This window comes from Delphinapterus leucas, unplaced genomic scaffold (genome assembly GCF_059928025.1).
Source record: "Delphinapterus leucas isolate spDelLeu-1000000601 "Yukka" unplaced genomic scaffold, BTC_Dleu_Yukka2 spDelLeu_asBTCV2_sq25, whole genome shotgun sequence".
NCBI classification, from domain to species: Eukaryota; Metazoa; Chordata; class Mammalia; order Artiodactyla; family Monodontidae; genus Delphinapterus; species Delphinapterus leucas.
This window is the reverse complement of record NW_028322234.1, coordinates 19,279,368-19,301,117: the sequence shown is the minus strand read 5'-3', so window position 1 is coordinate 19,301,117 and position 21,750 is coordinate 19,279,368. Positions and strand designations below refer to the sequence as shown.

Below are 21,750 nucleotides of genomic sequence, written 5' to 3'. Positions count from 1 at the left end.
AACTGGTGTCAGTAGATTGGCTCTGCTGCACTGGGGCAAGCAGACCCAAGTGGTTCGGTAATACTGGGTCCTCCCAGGCTCCCACTCTCCTTGTGCCCCAGTGACTGTCAGCTCCTCCTCCAGAGTCTGTGGCCAGTTCCCACACTAATTCCCCTCTACGCCCACAGCCCTGGCCCAAGCCCGATCTGGTGCCTGGTTCCTCCATCAGGCCTGACAAAGCTCCCTGCCCGCACGGTGTGTCTCACATCCCAACCCAACCTGGTCTTTCTGAAGCATAAACGAGACTCTCCCCCACCCGTAATCCCCCAAATGTTTCCCCCCTTTCACTAGGGTATCTGCCGAGAGAGACATCTGCCAAGGCCCTGAGAGTCCGCGGCACCCCCACTAGGCTGCTGGCTCCTGAGTTCCCTGACAATGAGCACCTCAGCAGGCCGGGAGACACGGCAGGAAACCGCAGAACTGCTCACCTCAGGACGGGGCAGGCACTGTCACAGCCTGATCAGAGACAGCAGAGGAGGCTTCCCCAGCTGGGACACACACTCTGCACAAGTGGCCTCTCCTTGAGCCATTACATCACCTCGTGACCTGAGGGAAGGAAGGACCGAAGCACACTTGGTTCCTGAGGAGGGTGGTATAGGCTCAGTCACGTCCCCCCCAAATTCACATGCTGAATCCTTAACCCCCAGGGCCCGAGGATGTGGCTGTATTTGGAGATGGGATTTTTAAAGAGGTGATCAAGGTACAAATGAGGTCAGTAGGGTGGGTCCTAATCCAATAGGATTGATGTCCTACAAGAAGAGATTAGGACACAGATAGGCACAGGGAGAGACCATGTGAGGATCTGGGGAGAAGATGGCTGTCTAAGCACCAAGGAGAGAGGCCTCAGGAGAAGCCAGCGTGCACTCACCTTGATCTCCGACAGCATCCAGGACTGGGACATAGGTCTGTTATGCAAGCTGCCCTGTCTGTGCTATTTGTTACGGCGGTGCTGAGCAGACTCACACGCAGGATAACTCAGGGCCCAGACTGGACAGAACCCACTCTCCATCCCCCTGTACATGAGTTACAGGAGCCTCAGGAACTGAGGAGGGGGTCCCTGATGGGAGGCACAAGATAGAAGATTTTAGGCATAACACGACTGCATTCGCGTTAAACGTGTCTGATCCACATTCACACAAGATGGTTTTGTCCTGTATGTACATCAGCGACTTCAGTGTGAGCTGCGGATCTCTGGCTTCCCCACCTCCACTGAGAGCATTGGCTTCGCTATAGGATTTCCAGAACCACGAAGCATCGAAGCTCCACAGGACCCAGAGTGCGTGCGCTAGCATCCAGGCGACCCTCACGGCAGAGCCGCGCAGCTGCCCATCAGAACCTATTTCCCTTTTACCTGTTCACGGCTAACCCGCACCTCCCAGGCTTCCCACCCCTTGCAGCTGGTGCGCAGTGTCTTCGTGTTACCGAGGGGGAGGGGTGGAGGTGGTGAGGGCCTTGACCAGCCTGCATCCTAGGACGGAGGGCATGATGCCCACCTGGTCACCCCACCCTGCTGGTTGGAGCCCTCACCTGGAAGCAGGGAGGAGACGCAAGGGAGACAGAGCCTGGGACCTGACACCCACCTGCCCTGGACTCTCACAAGAAAGGGACAAAGATATCTTGAGCTTCGGCCCGTATTTGGGAGACACTCTGTTTTAGCAACAAAGCAAAGTGCTCTTAAGGCACTTTTAAGGTGCTTTACAAACCCCTCCCCAGCTGTCACAGAAAGTCAGGCTCAGTCTCATCACACTTTTCTCAAACCCCAACTCACGCTGACACCACCTCTCAGGTGATGGTGCTTCAGAGCAGCCCCTTTAAAAGACCCCTGGAGTTCAGCTCTCCCAGCCCTGCCTTCAGTTTAAGGGAGACGTTTCCTTGACAACCTTGACAAACCTGCTCAGTTTCCTTAACAACCAAGCTTGGGAATCTCCCAAAGCCTTCTTCAAACATTCCTATTCTAGGCTGGATGAGCCTAAAGTGACAGTGCTGTCATCACGTGCCAGAAAGCGATTCCCCCAAGCCTGTAGTTATTGGTTACATGATGCTATTAATGATGAGATCCCAGAAGAGCCAGCTTTGCAACATAACCACTTCCGGACTCGGCACTGGGTCCCCTTCCACGGACAGAGTGGAGTGGCTGTTTCCACGGGCCCCGTGGTGGAAGAGCTCACCTAATGCAGCCAGGGCTTCATCCCTTCCAGGTGATTCCAGGGTCGTCACTCTGCCCAGACCCCACCCACATGGTTGCTGTCTGTGCCAGTCTATACGGGACCTTGGTAATCTCCTAAAATAAGGGTTTTTTTATACACAGATAATGGGTTGAATGCTGGCCCCAAAAGATGTGCCCCCCCAGAACGCGTGAACAGGACCGTATCTGGGAAAAGGGTCTCTCTATATGTAGTTAAGGATCTTGAGGTGAGGTCATCTTGGGTTAGGATGGCCCTCAATCCAATTGAGAGAGTCCTTATGAGAGACAAAAGAGGAGAAACACAGACACAGAGGAGAAGCCATGTGAAGACAGAGGCAGAGACGGGAGGGATGCAGCTGCAAGCCTGGGAACGCCTGGAGACCCCAAAAGCTGGAAAAGGCAGGAAGAACCCTATCCTGGAGCCTTTGGAGAGACTTCTGTCCTGCAACACCTTGATCTCAGATGTCTGGTCTCCAGGACTTGGGGGGATGAATTCCTGTTGTTTTAAACCACCCAGCTTGTTGTCATTTGTTACAGAAGCCACAGAACAGTCACACAGACCCTGCTCTGTAGGATCCTGGAAGTTCAGGTCTCACTAAGGCCGACAGAGGCTGGATTGCAGAACCCTTAGAGTCAGGACTGGGGCCCAGAAAACCTAAAGCAGAGGCTGGACACCAAAATGTTGAGGGGTCAGTCGGAGGTGCATCCCTGAGGCTGCCGGCTGCACACAGCCTCCCCAGGTTTTTACGCCTGTACATGTTGGGGATAAGTATTTACACCCTGATTCAGGACCTCTGATGTCACCCTTCACGTTGCTAATTAAGAACCCACCAGTTACACAGATGAAAACCCTATCAGGACACTTGCTCCAGTGGTAAACAGTTCTGAAGTTGATCAGTGGTGGGGAATCGTCTCCCATTCAGCCAGCAGCCCCCACGCAACAAGCGTCCTCATTGCAAAGCTGGGGGACCGTGCCGAGGCGTCTGTGAGTAAACGTGAGCTGAGCCCCAGGCCAGCTGCTGCTGAACTGTTCCCACCCTTCCCAGGTAAAACACCTGAATGTGTGCAAGGACTTGAAAGCCAGAGGAAGGGCCGTGGAGCCACACCAGCGACAGCATGCAGGCCGAGTTGGTGCCTGCAGGCCAACCAGGATGGTCCTGGCCTCGGACACTCTTCTGGAAGCTTTCCATTTCCCTGCCTGAGGTACCCCTGCTGTCCCGGCCCCCACTGCTTTCTTCCTTCCTCACCTCTGCCCAGGGAGAAATTCCAGCGGCAGGTATGGGTGACACATCCTCTTCTTTAGCAGGTGGCAGCCTGGAAACTGCTGCAGAAAGTCCAGCAGAGCCCCACTCACACTGGGGCACCCACAGAGCCGTGGCCCCTCACTCCCTCCCACCAGCCCAGCCCCGACACTGCTGACGGGGCAGAGAATATGGCGTCCGGCACAGCTGCAGGGGCTCTTGCTGCCTGGAGCGGTGTTTATATTGACCTCAAACCAGGCACACCTGGGAAGGGCTGGCCGACCGGGTCACGCTGCCCAGGTCAGCCAATCCTCGCCCATCACGGGCTCATAGCTGCAGAAAATGGGCCTTGCTGCACCGGCCAGGTCCAAGGAACAGGTGTGGGCTCCTGAGAGTCAGGATAGACAAGGGGCTGCAGCTCTAGCTTGTTTTCTAATAATTTTATCTGGTCCATGAGTGGGAGACAACTTCGAGAAGACCCTTTCCTAATGAGAGGAACCCAGGAGTCAGGGAGAGGAGGGGTGGTGGGTGGAGCCAGGGGCCTGGTGCCCCGGCTGCAGTGGAAGTCTCTGGAAGACCAGGCAGAGGGAGGCCGTCCAGAGTGATGCCCAGGGTCACAGACCTGTCGGAGCTGCTGTTTGTTAGTTCAAGTCCTGCTCTGAGGTGCTCTGTGTCAGCTCTGAGCGACAGGTGACCTGGGGGTGCTCTGCAATGAGGGCTATGTGCACGGTTCCTGTGTTCCCAGCCTTGCTGGGTGCCTGCCCAGGTGAGCTCCATACCTGGGGAGGGGCCTGACCACGAGAGCCCCATGGGCTGCTGGGTACCTGCTCAGGTGAGCTCCATATCCTGGGAGGGGCCTGACCACGAGGGCCCCGGGGGGCTGCTGGGTACCTGTGCAGGTGAGCTCCATATCCTGGGAGGTCCCTGACCACGAGAGCCCCGTGTGCTGGGAGGGGGCTGTGTGTATGAACGTCCTCTCTGTGCAGCCAGCACAGAATTGCTTAGCAACTTCCCTCTGGGCAATGCTGGGATGAAATGAGAGCCAGGAGATGCCATGGACCCCCGAACCCGTCCATCCAGGGTGATGAGGTCAGTAGGCGGGTACTGGCCACTGTGCTGCATAAGGGAGGCCCCACGGGTACCTCTTGTGTCATCCACCTGACACCACGGAGGCCTCCCCAGGACAGAGAGCCTGGTGACACTGCAGGGGACATGAGAGGGACAGACCAGGCAGGAGGAGGTGGGAGCCCAGGCAGAGCTATGGGGCTCGGGGCTGAGGTGGCCTTTCTGGTTCTGAGCTGGGAGTGGACGTGCGATCCAGGAAAGCTGCCCTGGTGACGTGAGGCTGATCCTGCTTCAGTGACAAGCTTCCGGGTGATCCCAGAACAGGATAGTGAGATGGATCCTGTTAGAAGAAGGTAAGTGAATCCCCCCAAGAGGAGGCTCTGTGAGCTGGCCCCGGGAGGGGGTTGAAGGGAACAGGCGTGGAAGCTGCGGGGAGCGGGCAGTCCCCCTGGGCGGGCGGCGGGTGCAGACCCCACTCCGTGGTCTCACAGCTGTGCTTCCGGCTGGATTACTTGGCTTCTCGGAGCCTCAGCTTCCCGGTCTGCTCATGGGGTGATGGTAGCATGGACTGACTAGTAATTTGCTCAGAACAGGGTAGGAAGGTGTCTAGTGGAAATTCCACAGAACACCGTCAGTATGGGAATCGCAGGCCCTGTTTCCCGCAGGTCTGCCTTCAGGATCGGGAGAGCAAATCTGAGAAGACTTGCAGCAGAGCCTGGGGATGGGCTCTGTTTGGTGGGGCCCCCTGTTTCCTGAGTCTCGGAAGGAGCAGCTCCAGCGGGCAGTGGCAGCTTCATCCCACACCTGGGAGCATCCAGACATCAAGGCCCAGCAGCCCTCGAGCCCTGTGTCTGGGCCCCCGGGAGGCAGACGGGACAGGCCGGCATCCTCTTTGCCCTCTTCCTGCCCAGAACATTCGGGGTCCGGGCCGTCATTAGGGAGAAGCAGGGATGGGGGTGTCCCATGTGGGAAGAGGACACGGAGCAGCTTGTGCACGTGGACGTCCACACTGGGAATGCGGGTCGGTGGGACGCGGGCACCGGGAGGGGCAGGCGGTGGGCCTGAGGAAGCAGGGCGGGGCTGGGGGTCCCGGGGGTGGGGGTGCGAGCTTCGCCTGTGCCGGGCCTCAAACTCCACGGGGCTTCCCTCCCCTGGTCACTGGGCAGGAGGGGCCGAGCAGCGTTGGTGGAGGGACCCCTCGCGTCCCCCAGGCCCTGGCAGCATCAGCCCTCCAGGCTCTGGGTCGGGGAGCCTGAGGGGCGCAGGTCCAGCTGTGCCCGCAGGGAGGCCTGGAGGGGTCGGGTGGGAAGCACGGGTGTGGTCTCGCCTGTGCGGAAGCTCCCGACCCAGTGTCCAGTGGGAGCCCTCACCTCGCACGTGGGTTTCAAGTCCACAGCTCAGATCACCTTCTAGCCGCTTGGTTTGTTTTCTAGACACAAAGTCCTAATATCTCCTATGTCCCCTGCCCGTGAAAAGGCACGTCTCACCTGGCACCAGGTGCTGCCTCTGGTCCCTCCAGCAGCCAGTGTCACCGCGTCACGACTGTCAGGGGGTGTGAGGCGTGGGGAGACGAGAGCACACGGTCCAGGCCCACGAGGGGCCGTGCCGTCCACGGAGCCGGTGCTGTGGCTGTAGGTGTTCCCTCCCCACCCCGCAGGCAGAGACCACCGTCCCCTTACAGACTGTTACCAGGTGAAGTCATGTGCACCCTGCTCGGGCCCCAGCCTGCGAGGCACTCTGTCCCGGCGGGAAGGTTTCCTTTTTCCATGTGGGTTCAAGTAGGCAAAGAACAGAACCAAAGCCGAGACCAACACAGCACAGGCTCTATTCGGTGGCCAAAGAACGGAGAAGCGGGAACTGAGTTCACAGGTCACCTTCTGGCCCCCCTGGAGAGAGTGCTTTAATTTTAAAGAGTAAAGACAAAGGGAGGAGGAGGGAGGCTAGTGGTGGGATGAAGAGGCCTTCCGGGGGGAAGGGGCGGGGCTTTCTCCAAGGGGGTGGGGTACCACCTCCTTTTACCCGTTTCTGGTCCTTCATGTCCAGTCATGGCCCCAAGATCCTCCCCACCGACTTCTAAGCCAACCGCAGAGTTGGGGACCCAGAGACCCCGTCCCCGGCTTCTTTTTTCTTGGAGGCTCCCAGAATTCCCTGAAGCTGTTATACCCAGGTGGTTATTATGGTGAAGGATGAAAGTTAAATCAGCGAGGACAGAGGGGACGAGCAGGGTCCAGCTTCCTCGGCTGTGGCAGCCCAGGGAAGCCCACCTGAGTCCTGAAGCGCAGGGTTTATTGGGGCCTGTCACGTCAACGTGGGGACCGCCGTGTGCCTGGCCTTGGCCTCCAGCCCCCGGGGGGACTCAGGAAACCCCACCGTGTATCACACCGTCAGCACAGGCCAGCCTGGAGCGAGGCCCACGGAGCACGGACACTCCCGTCAGACTCAAGGTGACCTCTGGAGCCAGGACAGAGGCCCGGCCTCTCTGTGGGCAGGCGAACCCACACCGCACGGGCCCTGGTGCAGTGCCCGTTCCGTGGGGTCAGCTGGGTGCACGCGGGTCAGCCAGTGTCTGTGTGTCTCGGCCTGTGACCACAGACCACACTGGCCTGCTCTGCTCACAAGAGCGAGGCCAATGGAGGGACAACGGGGGTGGGAACAAAGCCGGGTCATGGTCCGGCTGGGTGAGAAAGGGTCCAAGGAGTGAGAACCCGGCTGCCCTTGCCTGGTGAACTGAGAGCTGACGTCCGTTCTGTGGGCAGCCCCTCTCCCCACATCCCGAGGTAAGGCTGCCTTTCCTGCACCCTGGGCAGGGTCATGCCTGTGTATACAGCAGTGCACGCAGCAGGCCTGATGCCTGCCCTTGGCATGTACGCGGGGGCTTGCTGAGGGTGGAACATCCCGACAGGACATGGGCCGACCCCGGGGAGGATGTAGGGGTGAAGCGTTTGGGAACCTCTGGAGGGCATCCTCACCTGTCTGCACACGTGGACTGAGTGGGGAGCCCAGTCCTGGGTCATCCCTGAGGCTGGAGGAGGGGTGTGGAGCTGGGGGTAACGGCGGTGGGGACGAGGGGCTGATCACAGGACAGTGTGGAGACAGACCTTCCGAGGCAGCGGGGAAGGTGGAAGACTGTGCCCGGCGGGAGGACGAAGAGACCAGCAGGCGGCGCTGCAGGCGCGGGTAGCAGGGCTGCTCCCTGCAGGGCAGCGCCAGAGACCCGCACCGCTGGAAACCACGGGGTGTCCGGACAGAAGCCCAGAGGATTGGGGGCCATATAGGCGGGAAGAGTTTGGAAAAGTCACCTGATCTCCACATGTCCTGGGGGAGGGTTCCCTGCTCTTTCCTTAGAATCTCCCCACCCGGGGAAGTCAGCACACTCAACAGCCGGTCAGTGCGAGGCTTGGAATTTCTCGGGAGGATGAAAGGGAAGCTGGGGGAAGGAATGACAGACAAGCTCTACGTGTTTGGACAGCACATGACACTCTAATTTCCAATCAGGAAGAGGAATTTCCCAAAGGCTTAGGCTGCCCCTGTAACCAGAATGGGGCTTGGAGCAATCCTGCCACTTTGTGGCCAGTTTCAGAAACAAGTTGAAGACAGTTGCTCAGGGGCGCTGCAATCCACAACGCCTGCAAGGTTGTAAATGACAACTATCGTAGAAAAATGTCTTGGGGTAAGTAACTGAAAAGAGCTTGAAAACAAGGCAGAATTGCAGGAACTGGATTGCAAGAGGTAGATTGGACTCGCCGTTAAAGCACGTGAGAGCTGCTCAACATTGCCTATGATTCAGTTGGCCAAAAAGGGTGTACAGAGGCCATACGACCTCTGTGGCCAACCAAACATGCGGGAAATACAAATCAACACTACAAAGATGTAGCACTTTGCCCCAGTCAGAATGGCCAACCTCACAAAGTGTAAAAACCAGAAATGGAGGAGAGGATGTGGAGAAAACGGAACCCTGCTGCGCTGATGGTGGGAATGTCAATTGCTAACAGCCACGCTGGAGAACGGTATGATGTTTGCTAAAAATTCTAAAAAATAGAGTTACAGGGACTTCCTGGTGGCACAGACTTTAAGAATCCAACTGCCAAGGCAGAGGACACGGGTTCGAGCCCTAGTCCGGAAAGATAACACATGCCACGGAGCAACTAAGCCCGTGTGCCACAACTACTGAGCCTGTGCTCCAGAGCGCATGAGCCACAACTACGGAGCCCGTGTGTCACAACTACTGAAGCCCGATGCCTAGAGCCCGTGCTCCACAAGAAGAGAAGCCACCGCAATGAGAAGCCCGTGCACTTCAACGAAGAGTAGCCCCAACTTCCTGCAACTAGAGAAAGCCCGCGCGCAATAACAAAGACCCAACCCAGGCAAAATTAATTGCTTACTTAATTAAAAAACAGTAGAGTTACAGAGCATACGGCACTACCACTCCTGGGTGTATATCTCGGGATAACCATAAATCTATAGGACACAGGAACTTCAACTATGAATGCAGCACTTCTGCAGGATCCTTGACTTGGAAACAATATAAATGTCCTTGGAAGGACAAAATGGATAAAGAAGATATGGTACTTATGTACAATGGAATAGTACTCAGCCATGAAATGAATGAAATAAGGCCAGTTGCAGCAACTCGGGTGGACTTAGATACGATCATTCTAAGTGACAAAAGTCAGACACAAAAAGACACTTAGCATACGATATCATTTATAGGTGGAATCTAAAAATGGTTACACATGAACTAAATTACAAAACAGAAACAGGGTCACACATTCAGAAAACACATTATGGCTGCTAAAGGAGAAAGGTGGGGTGGGGTGAGGCATAAACCAGAGGGTTGAAATTAACACAGATACGGTTGCAAAGACCAAGCAGGTAATCGACAAGACCTACTCTATAGCTCAAGAACTGGACTCGGCACACTCTAGTCACCAGAAAAGAATATACACAACTGGTAAGAATCTTAAAAGAATATATGGATGTCTCTCTGTAAGTGAAACAAGTGGATGTGCAGCAGCCAGAAAGAGCGTGGAAAATCACCTTTACCCCATTATAAAAATAAATTTTAAAAAAAGAAAAAAAAAGACACAGAAAGAAAATGTTACAAAATTCGTTCAGGGGCTGTGATGCAACCTGGATTGACCACATCTAGGCCCACAGCTGGATGAGACATAAGGCTGGACACTCTTGGGGCTGAGAGGATTGGTGAGGTGGGGTGAGCAAATGCAGACCCTTTAGAGTAATACTTCCTGGTCCCCATTCCATGGATCCAAAATCTCCAAGTGCAGGGGACGCTTCGTACAGCTAAAACATGCATGGGACACCCTGACGATGGTACACCGTCGTATCGGGAAGAGTTTGGAAAAGGCCCCTCATCTCCCCATCTCCTGGTGCTCGGGTTCCCCCCTCCAGCCTCTTTCCTAACAACTTCCCCACTAGGGGAAGTCAGCACCTTCAACGTCCTGTGTCGCACACTTCGGAATTTGTCCACAGGATGAACTGGAAGGTGGGGAACAATGAGAGGCAACGCCTAGGTGTGTGGAGAGGCACATGCCACTCTAATTTCCAATGAGAAAAAGGAAGTGACCAAAGGCTCAGCTAGCCTTGGGAACCAGATGAGGGCCTGAAGCAATCCTGCTGTATGGTGGCCGGTGCCCAAAGAAACAAGTTGAAAAGTGGAGCTCAGGGGCACTAGAATTCACAATGCTGCATGATTGTAAATGGTACCTAACGTGGAAAAATTCCTTGAGGTAAGTCACGGAAGAGGACTTGAAAGCAAAGCAGAATTGCAGGAATGGGATTTCAAGAGGGAGATTGGTCTCGCCTCGAAAGCACATGGAAAGGGGCAGAACTTCTTCAACAATGCCGCTGGCCAAAAAGGGCGTATGCGTTTTTCCTGAATATATTCAGGAAAAACGCATACGCCCTTTTTGGCCAACCAAGCAGGCGCGCAGTGCAAACCAACACTACAAAGACGTATCGCTTCACATCAGTCCGAAGGGCCGTCCTCACAAAGTGTAAAAACCAGAAATGCAGGATAGAGCGTGGAGGAAAGGGAGCCTTTTTACGGTGATTGTGGGAAGGTAAATTGCCAACGGCACTCTGCAGAAGTGTATTCTGTTTCCTAAAAAAATCTGAGAAACAAAGCTACAGAGCATAGGGCACTTCCAGTCATGGGCGTGTATCTTTGGAAAACCAAATCTCGACAGGACAGAGGCACCACAACGTTTAGTGCTGGTCTGTTTACAAGAGCCTCCACTTGGATACAACAGAAATCGCCTTGGCAGGAAAACATGGATATAGAAGATGTGACACCTATGTACAATGGAATGTTACTCAGCCATGAAATCAATGAAATAAGGCCAGGTGCAGCAACTCGGGTGTACTTAGGTACAATCATTCTCAGTGACATAAGTCAGACAGAAAAAAGAGATTTATCATAAGATGTCAGTTATATGTGGAATTTGAAAATTGCTACACATGAACTAAATGTCAAAACAGACACCGAATCACACATTTAGAAAACACACTTATGACTGCAAGAGTGAAAAGTTCGGTTGAGGTGAGGCATAAACCAGGAGTTTGAAATGAGCACAGATACCTTTCCATAGACCAAATGGGCAATCAACAAGGCTTACTCTAAAGCTCAAAGGACTGGGCTCCGCACACTCTACACGCCGGAAAAGATTATATACAACCGGTAAGAATCTGAAAGAGCATTTATCGATGTCTCTCTGTAAGTGAACCAAGTGGATGTACGGCAGCAAGAAACACAGCTCTGAAAATCAGCTACACCCCATTATAAAAATACATTGCAAAAAAAAAAAAAAAAAAAGACACCGAGTGGGAGATAAATTCTTAGAGGATTCGTTCAGGGGCTGCGTGCAACATGGATTGACCATATCTAAACACACAGCGGGATGGGAACCAAGGTTGGACACTTGTGGGGCAGAGCCTTGGTGAGCATGAGTCAGCAAATACAGCCCCTTTAGAGTAATACTGCCTGGTCCTGATTCCAGGGCTCCCAAATCTCCAGATGCAGGCCACCCTTCGTACAGCTAAAACATGCTTGGGACACCCAGAGGACGGTACACCGTGTGATCGGGAAAGATTTCTAAACCGCACCACATTTTTCATCTCCTTGTGCTCGGGTTCGCCATTCCAGCCGCTTTACTAACACTCTCCCCACTTGGAGAGTCAGTGCCTTTAACCTCCTGTTTCGTACAGTTTGCAATTTGTCCGGAGGATGAACGGGACGACGGGGAACCGATGGGAGACTAGCTGTAGGGGTTTGGACGGGCACATGTCACTCTAATTTCCCATCAGGTAGAAGTATTAACCAAAGGCTCAGCCTGCACCCCGGAACCAATACAGGGCCTGAAGCAACCCTGCGGTTTTGCTACCAGCCCCCAAAAAAACGAGTTGAAGAAAGGAGCTCAGGGACACTGCAATTCACGAACCTGCAGAGTTATAAATGACAGCTATCGTCCAAAAATATATTGAGGTAAGGCTGCGAAGAGGACTTGAAAGCGCGGCAGAATTGCACGAAACCGATTTCAGGAGGTAGACAGGAATTGCATTTTAAGCATATGAAAAGAGGCAGAACAACGACAATGATGCAGTTGGCCAAAAAGGGCGTATGCGTTTTTTCCTGAATAAATTCAGGAAAAAACGCATACGCCCTTTTTGGCCAACCAAGCAAGCGTGCAATGGAAATAGGGAGCCTTGTTATGCTGATGAGCGGGATGTAAATTGCCAACAGCCTCTCAGGAGAAGTGTATGGTGTTTCCTGAAATATCTAGAAAACAGAGCTACAGAGCATAGAGCACTTCCACTTACGGGCGTATATACTCGGAAAACCAAAAATCGACAGGACACAGGCACCCCAAAGTTTAGGGCTGCTCTGTTTACAAGGACTTCGACTTGGGTACACCTTAAATATCCCAGGAAAGAGAAAAATGGATAAACAAGTTGTAGTACTTATGTACAATGGAATATCACTCAGCCATGAAATCAATGTCATAAGGCTAGAAGCAGCCTAATGAGTGGATTTAGGTACGATGATTCTAAGTAAAATAATTCAGAGAGAAAAAGAAACTTACCATAATATTTCACTTATAAGGGGTTTCGAAAAATTGCTACACATGAACTGAATCAGAAAACAGAACAGAGTCACACATTTAGAAAACACACTTATGGCTGCTTAAGGGGAAAGGTGAGGTGGGGTGATGCCTAAAAGAGGAGTTTCAAATTAGCACAGATACCGTTCCATAAACCAAATATGTAACAGAAAAGATCTACTCACTGCTCAATGAACTGGGCTCAACACCCCCTTTTCACTGCAGAAGAATATATCTGAGTAGTAAGAACCTTAAAAAGTATTTACTGATATCTCTCTATAAGTGAATCAAGTGGGCATAAGGCAGCATAAACAGAGCAGTGAAAAGCAGCTAAACCCCATTATAAAAATACATTTCAAAAAAAAAAAAACAGTGAAAGAGAGAGAAATTCTTACAAGGTTCGTTCAGAGCCTGTGATGCAACCTGGATTGACCACAACTAGACCCACAGCTGGGTGAGACATAAGGCTGGACACTTGGGGCTGAGAGGATTGCTGAGGTTAGGTGAGCAAATGCAGACCCTTTAAAGTAATACTGTGTGGTCCCCATTCCATGGGTCCCAAATGTCCAGGTTCAAGGGACTCTTCCTACAGCTAAAACATGCATGGGAAACCCAGACGATGGTACACCGTGTGATCGGGAAAGGTTTCTAAAACGCGCCTCATTTTTCATCTCCAGGTGATCGGGTTTGCCATTCCAGCCGCTTTACTAATAATCTCCCCACTTGGAGAATCAGCACCTTTAACCTGTTTCTTACAGTTTGCAATTTGTCCGGAGGATGAAGGGGAAAAGGGGGAACCAATGAGAAACTAGCTGTAGGTGTTTGGACGGGCACATGTCACTCTAATTTCCAATCAGGAAGAAGAATTAACCACAAGCTCAGCCACCCACCCCCCACCCCGAACCAGAATAGGGCCTGAAGCAATTCTGCGGCTTTGCGGCCAGCTCACAGAAAAGGAAGTTGAAAAATGGAGCTCAGGGGCACTGCAATTCACAAACCTGCAGGGTTATAAATAATAACTATCGTCCAAAAATATATTGAAGTAAGGCTGCGAAGAGGACTGCAAAGCGGGGCAGAATTGCAGGAAACCGATTTCAGGAGGTGGATTGGAATTGCATTTAAAGCATATGAAAAGAGGCAGAACGTCGACAATGATGCACTTGGCCAAAAAGGGCGTATGCGTTTCTTCCTGAATATATTCAGGAAGAAACGCATACGCCCTTTTTGGCCAACCAAACAAGCGTGCAACGGAAATCCGCACTACAATGAAGTCTCACTTCCCACCGGTCAAAAGGGCCATCCTGAAAAAGTGTAAAAACCAGAAAGGCAGGACAGGCCATGGAGAACAGGGAGCCTTGTTACGCTGATGGGCGGGATGTAAATTGCCAACAGCCACTCTGGAGAAGTGTATGGTGTTTCCTGAAACATCTAAAAAACAGAGCTACAGAGCCGAGGGCACTTCCATTTACAGGCGTATATATTCGGAAAACCAAAAATCGACAGGACACACGCACCCCATAATTTCGGGCTGATCTGTTTACAAGAACCTCGACTCGGGTACACCTTAAATATCCCAGGAAAGAGAAAAATGGATAAACAGGTTGTAGTACTTACGTACAATGGAATATGACTCAGCCATGAAATCAATGTCATAAGACCAGTAGCAGCCTAATGAGTGGATTTAGGTACGATGATTCTAAGTGAAATAAGCCACACAGAAAAAGAAACTTATCATATGATATCACTTATAGGGGGTTTTCAAAAATCGCTACACATGAACTGAATTACAAAAGAGGACAGAGTCACGCATTTAGAAAACACACTTATGGCTGATTAAGGGGAAAGGTGAGGTGGGCTGATGCCTAAAACAAGACTTTCAAATGAGCACAGATACCGTTCCATCAAACAAATATGTAAGACATGCAAATCCAAATTACGACACCCTATCAGCTCACACCAGTCAGAATGGCCATCGGCAAAAATTGTGCAAACAATGGACGCTGAAGGGGTTGTGGAGAAATGCGTACCCTTGGTGCTAAGTGGGACGTGGTAAGAGCCACTAATGAAAACACAATGGAGGTGCCTTAAAAAGGTAAACACTGAGCTACCATACGACCCAGCAGGCCCATTCCTGGACCTATAATCTACAAAGACAGAAACAAAGGCACAGGCAGGCAAATGTGCATTGCAGCAGTGTTATAATAGCCAAGACATGGAAGCAACCGAAAAGTCCGTCAACAGATGAGTGGACAAAGAAGAACTGGTACAGGTACAGATGGAATATTAGCCAAGGAGAAACATGACACAATGCCATTTGCAACACCGTAGATGAGTCTAGAAGTAATCACGCAACTTGTAGTAAGTCAGAAAGCGAAAGACACATGTTCTACGATATCACTTATAGGTGTTACCTAAAAATTGATACCAGTGAAGATATTTCCACAGAGACAGGCAATGAGACATTCATTAAACAAACTTATGGTTTACCAAATGTAAATGTGGGAGGATTGCATATATTAGGATATTGGAATTAACAGAGATATACAAACACATGTGAAATATATAATCACCAAAAACCTATGGAATACCAAGAGAAGAATACTCAACATTGTGTCATAACCTACATGGGAAAAAGACCCGAAGGTGACTAGATATATGTATATGTGTAAAAAAAACACATCTTGCACACGTAGAAGAAACAAAACATTGTAATCAAATTTGCTGTGATAAAAAATAGAAATTAAATTAAAAAACAAGAAAAAAAATAAAGTAAAATTTTAAAAAACGAACAAGAACTAATGAGACATAAAATTAAGGGACTTTTTCCTGCCACAGTCCATTCTAATTTACAACCTAGGAACACGACTTCCAGAAACGCTCTGCTGCCCTAGCAAGCAACTTTGGGAATGGAGAAATGCTGCCGCCTTGTGGCCGTTTCCCACAACAGCAGCTTTAAACCCAGCGCTAATGCTCATGTAATATTCAAAATAATTGCAGACGTGTAAATAACACCTGTAGTCAAAAAAAATCCTGGCATCGTAAATCGACCAGAAAATTCAAAAGATGTCAACATTCCAAGAAGACAATTTCAACAGGCATATTCAACGCACACTTTGTCTTTCTTTTTTGTTCGTTTAAAAAAAAGAGGCATGGAAAAATACTCAACATCAGGAATTAATAAAGCCATGCAAATCCAGTCTACAGAAACGTTCACCTCACAGCCGTCAGAATGATCATCAGCGAAAACGTCTACAAAGAATAAATGTTGAAGGGGATTCAGAGAACTGTGTACCCTCTAGCTGCTGGGGGGATGTAAACTGGTAACAGCCAGTAGTCAGAACAGAATGGATGTGCGTTTAAACGTAAAAATTGAGGTACTATGTGATCTTGTAGGCCCTCTAATGGGCCTACCACCCGAGCAGAGCAGAATCAAAAAGACACAGGCTGGCAATCCTGCACTGCAGCAACATGTACCATAGCCAAGACCTGGAAGAAACCAAAATGTCCATCAACAGAAAAATGCACCAAGAAGAAGTCGTCCATGTACACAATGGGATATTAGCCATGGAAGAGCATGGAACAGTGCCATTGGCACCACCACAGAAGGACCTAGAGATAATCACCCAACTTGAAGTAAGAAAGAAAACAAAAGACAGATATCCTATGACACCACTTCTAGGTGTTACCTAAAATATGATACCCAAGAACTTATGTCCAAGAGAAGGACACACATGGATTCAGAAAAGAAAATTGTGTTGAACCAAATGGAAAGGTGTAAGGAATGGATGAATTAGGTTATGCGGGTTAACAGACATGTACTAATACATATGAAATATACAGTCACAAAATACCTATGGAATGCCAAGAGAGGTCTGCTCAACACTCTGTAATAACCTACATGAGAAAGGATCCAAAGATGAATAGATACATAGACATAATAAACCAGATTCTGTACACCTAGAACAAGCAAAACATTTTTATCTGATTTGCTCTGATAATAAATTAAAAAAAAATTTAAAAGACAAACAAGAAGTAAGGAGATATAAGCTCTTGGGGGTTTGCGCTGCCACATTCTACTCTAATTTACAGCCTACTAACACGATTTCCAGGAAGGCTCTGCTGCCCAAAAAGCCAGAGTTGGAAATGTGGAAATGCTGCCCCCCTTGTGGCCGTTTCCCGCAAGAGCGGCTTTAAAACCACAGCTAATGGTCACTTAACATTCACAAGCATTCAGGGCTGTAAAGGACACCTGCCCTCAAAAAATATCCTGAGCCAGGGAATGGCCAAAAAAATTCAAAACAGGCAAATTTTTCAAGAGGATAGTATGAAGAGTTAAGTTTTACTCACTCCTTTTTTAAATAAAGGAAAATGGGTAAAAGCTCAACATCAGGTATTATTAGACTCGTGCAAATCTAGCCTACAAAAAGGTTTCAACTCACGCGACTCAACTACCATCCGCAAAAAGTCTACAAACAATACATGCTGAAGGGGTTTTAGAGAACTGTGTACCCTCTAGCTGCTGGTGAGATGTAAAGTGGTAAGAGCCAATAATGAGAACAGAAAGGAGCTGCGTTTCAAAGTAAAAATTGAGCCAGCATTCCATTCAGCAGGCCCAGCGCTGAGCCTCTCACCTGAGAAGACCAGAGTCGAGAAGGCACAGGCTGCGACATCTGCACTGCAGGAGTTTTCACAATAGCCAAGACACGGAAGCAACCAAAATGTCCATCAACAGATGAATGGCTAAAGAACAAGTGGTCCATGAACAAAATGGAATACTAGCCATGGAAAACAGTGAAACACTGCTCTTTGAGGCACCATAGTTGAGCCTAGAGATAATCACAGAACATGAGGTAAGTCGGAAAGCAAAAGACATATCCTATGATATCACTTATAGGCGTTATCTAACAAGTGACACAAATGAACGTATTTTCACAGAGAAAGACACTCACAGACTTAGAAAACAAACTATGCTTATCTAAAAGGAAAGGTGGTGGGCAATGGAAAATTAAGATTAGGGTTACCATACGTGTACAAATACCTATTAAATACATATATCAAAAAGACCGACCATATAGCAAGGGAGGTCTCCGGAACACTCTGTAATGTTTTACATGGGAAGTGGATCTGTACATGAATAGACATAAAATGTACAAAGGAACCAGATTGTGTACACATAGGACAAACAATATTCTAATCATTACCCCGATTACAAAAATTAAAACAACCAGGAAGAAGTAATGAGACATAAACTTACGGGGGTTTCTCCTGGCACATTCCATTCTAATTTACCACCTAGGAACACGACTTCCAGAAAGGCTGTGCTGCCCTAGTAACCAGATTTGGGAATGGAGAAATGCTGCCGCCTTGTGGCCGTTTCCCACAACAGCAGCTTTAAACCCAGTGCTAATGGTCACTAAATATTCACACTCATTGCAGGCCTGTAAATGACACCTGCCGGAAAAAAAAAAAATCCTGGGGTCGAAAACCGAACAAAAAATTCAAGAGAGCAAGCTTCCAAGAATTCAATTTCAAGTAGTATATTGTACTCACACTTTTTTCTTTCTTTTTTTTAACAGAAAAGAAAAAGGCATGGAAAAATTATGAATTTTAGGAATTTTTAAAGACAGGCAAACCCAAATTACAAAAACCTATCAGCTCACAGCAGTCAGAATGGCCATTAGCAAAAATGCTGCAAACAATAAATGCTGAAGGGATTGTGGAGAAATGCGTACCCTGGGTTCTAAGGGGGACGTGATAAGAGCCACTAATGAAAACACAATGGAGGTGCTTTCAAAAGGGAAACATTGCACTACTAGTCAATCAATCATACCCACTGCTGGGCCTATCATCTGAGAAAAAGAATCAAAAAGTCACAGGCTGGCAATCCTGCAATCCAGCAATATTTACCATAGCGAACACTTGGAAGCAACGAAAATGTCCATCAACAGAGGAATGCACCAAGAAGAAGTGGTCCATGTACACAATGGAATATTACTCCAATAAAAAATATAAATTAAATTTTAAAAACAAACAAAAGTAAGGAGACATCAGCATTTGTGGGTTTATCCGGGCACATTCCACTCTAATTTATAACCGAGGAACACCACTGGCCGGAAGGTCTGTTCCCCTAGTACCAGCGTGGGGAACGTAGAAAGGCTACCGCCCTCTGGCCGTTATTTTACATCTTTATTGGAGTATAATTGCTTTACAATGGTGTGTTAGTTTCTGCTTTATAACAAAGTGAATCAGTTATACATATACATAAGTTCCCATATCTCTTCCCTCTTGCGTCTCTCTCCCTCCCACCCTCCCTATCCCTCCCCTCTGGGTGGTCACAAAGCACCGAGCTGATCTCCCTGTGCTATGCGGCTGCTTCCCACTAGCTATCTACCTTACGTTTGGTAGTGTATATATGTCCATGCCTCTCTCTCGCTTTGTCACAGCTCACCCTTCCCCCTCCCCGTGTCCTCAAGTCCATTCTCTAGTAGGTCTGTGTCTTTATTCCTGTCCTACCCCTAGGTTCTTCATGACATTTTTTTTTCTTCTTAAATTCCATATACATGTGTTAGCATATGGTATTTGTCTTTTTCTTTCTGACTTACTTCACTCTGTATGACAGACTCTAGGTCCATCCACCTCATTACAAATAGCTCAATTTCGTTTCTTTTTATGGCTGAGTAATATTCCATTTTATGTATGTGCCACATCTTCTTTATCCATTCATCTGATGATGGGCACTTAGGTTGTTTCCACCTCCGGGCTATTGTAAATAGAGCTGCAGTGAACATTTTGGTACGTGACTCTTTTTGAATTATGGTTTTCTCAGGGTATACGCCCAGTAGTGGGATTGCTGGGTCACATGGTAGTGCTATTTTTGAGCCAACTATTTTAAATAAACAGATAATTTTTTATTACTCAGTTTTACTGACTCACGGCTAAAATTTTGGAAAGGAAGATATATCTATTCGCATTTGACTGCATAATTGTGTATATCTTTTATTACTGGGTGGGGGTCTCAGTCAAGAACCTAGGAGGGTAAAGGGAAAATTATTTTTCTACCATACATATGCAATAAAATAATACTCGGAGATAAAAAGGAAGAAACCATCAACCCATGCAAGAAACATGGATGAATCTTACATGTATATTGCTAAGTGATAGAATTCAGTCCGAGAAAGCTACACAGTGAATGACTCCATTTATATCACATTCTGGGACAGGTAAATCGGAGATGGTAAACATGTTAGAGGGTGGGGGGTGTCAAAATATTGCATATGACACTTTAGTGATGGATACCTGCCACTATGCATTAGTCTAAACCCATGGATTCTTACAACCCAACAAATAAATCGTAATATATTCAAATATGACATGGGAGTGTCATAGGGTGGAATAGAGAACGTGACAAAGAATATGATTTATAAATGTATGGAAAAAATTCACTGTTGGTGGTGGGGCAAAAGGTACTTGACCTAGTTACCTATAGAAAAGAACGGAATCTGTACTACAAAGGCAAATTCTGTCATACGTAAATACTGGACTCTGTAAGTTCTTTCCCGTGGTGTTAGGAGCTAACAATACTGAGGGTACTATATCTGTAATCTGGAATGGAGCAGGCAATGAATTCAATGAATGACAAATGGTGGAACCCTTGGAGTGGGAAGTTACAGATGAACAAAGGCGGAAGGTTACATTCCCCATGTAATAATTGATAGATTCTATTTCCTCGGTTTTAAAAACTTCTGTGCATCACACGGTACTACCCAGAAAGTGAAAACACAGACCACAGAACGGTCTGTGTTTGCACATGAGACATATCTGAGAAGAGTCTGTTCTTCCGAATGTATCAAGAACTTTTACAAATCATCAACAAAAAAACAAATAAGCCAATTTTTTAAATGGACAAAGGATTTGCATGGACCATTCTGCAGAAAAGACATACAAATGTCCAACAGGCAGATGGAAAGATTTCAAACATCAGTAGTCATAATGGAAATGCAAATTAATGCCATGATACAATACCGCTTCACATACACTAGAATGGTTATAAACGAGAAAACTAAAAATAATATGTTGGCAACGACGTAGAGAAATTGGAACCCTTAAACATAGCTTGTGGAAATGAAAAATGCTGCAGCTTTATGTGTACAATACTTTGGCATTTCTTTGAAACGATAAAAATACAATTATCATATAGTTCAAAACTCCACTCCTAGATATAGCCCCCAAAGAATTGAAAACAAAAAACTTGTACACGATTATTCACAGCAGCATTGTTCACAGCAACCAAAAGTTAGAGAGAATGAAAATGTCCACCAGAGCGCGAATGGATAAATAAAATGGAGTAGATCCATAAACTACCATATTATTCTGCCATATAAAGGGATAAAGTAAAAGGGTGCAGCCACTGTGGAAAACAATACGGCACTTCCTCAAAAACTTAACCATAGAGTAACGTATGACCCACAAATTCCACTTCAGAGCATATACTCAAAATATTTGAAAGCAGGAACAGGTATCTGTACACCCATATTCATAACAACATTATTCACAGTAGCCAAAAGGTGGAAGCAACCCAAGTGTCCATCAATGGATGAATGGAAAAACAAAACGTGGTATATGCGCAAGGAAATATTATTCAGCCTTAAAAACTAAGGAAATTCTGACATGTGCTACAATGTGGATGAAACCTAAAGTCACTATGCTAAGTGAAACAAGCCAGTCTTGATGGACAAGTATATGATTCCACTTCTGTAAGATACCTTGATGAGAGAGAGTCAGAAAGGGAGTGAACGTGGTTGCCAGGGGCCGCAGGAAGTCAGTGGTTCATGCATGCACAGTTTCACTTGGGGAAAATGAAACACTCTTGGCGGTGGATGGCGAGGACATTTGTACAACAATGTGAATGTAGTTAATGCCACAGAATTGTATACTTAAAACGGTTTAAGTGGTTAGGGTTAGGGTCGGGGTTAGTTATATATTTGTAATAACAACTAAAAATGGAACGAAGTATTCGCACGTGTTACAACATGGAAGAACACTGAAAACACCCTAAGTGAAAGAAGCCATACTGACAAAAAATTGTCAGAATATAGCTGCAGAG

The 21,750-nt window shown here is 48.2% G+C and overlaps 1 long non-coding RNA gene across 1 annotated transcript in view; it reads right to left on the bottom strand.

The window, feature by feature from the left end:
* The window catches only part of LOC111171345 (uncharacterized), a 104,099-nt gene extending 90,274 nt beyond the window's left edge, over nucleotides 1–13,825 (bottom strand). Inside the window, exon 1 of the long non-coding RNA XR_016391546.1 lies at nucleotides 468–13,825. This is a non-coding gene — a long non-coding RNA (uncharacterized LOC111171345). The remainder of the gene's footprint in view (nucleotides 1–467) is intronic.
* Between the last annotated feature and the right edge of the window lie 7,925 nt (nucleotides 13,826–21,750).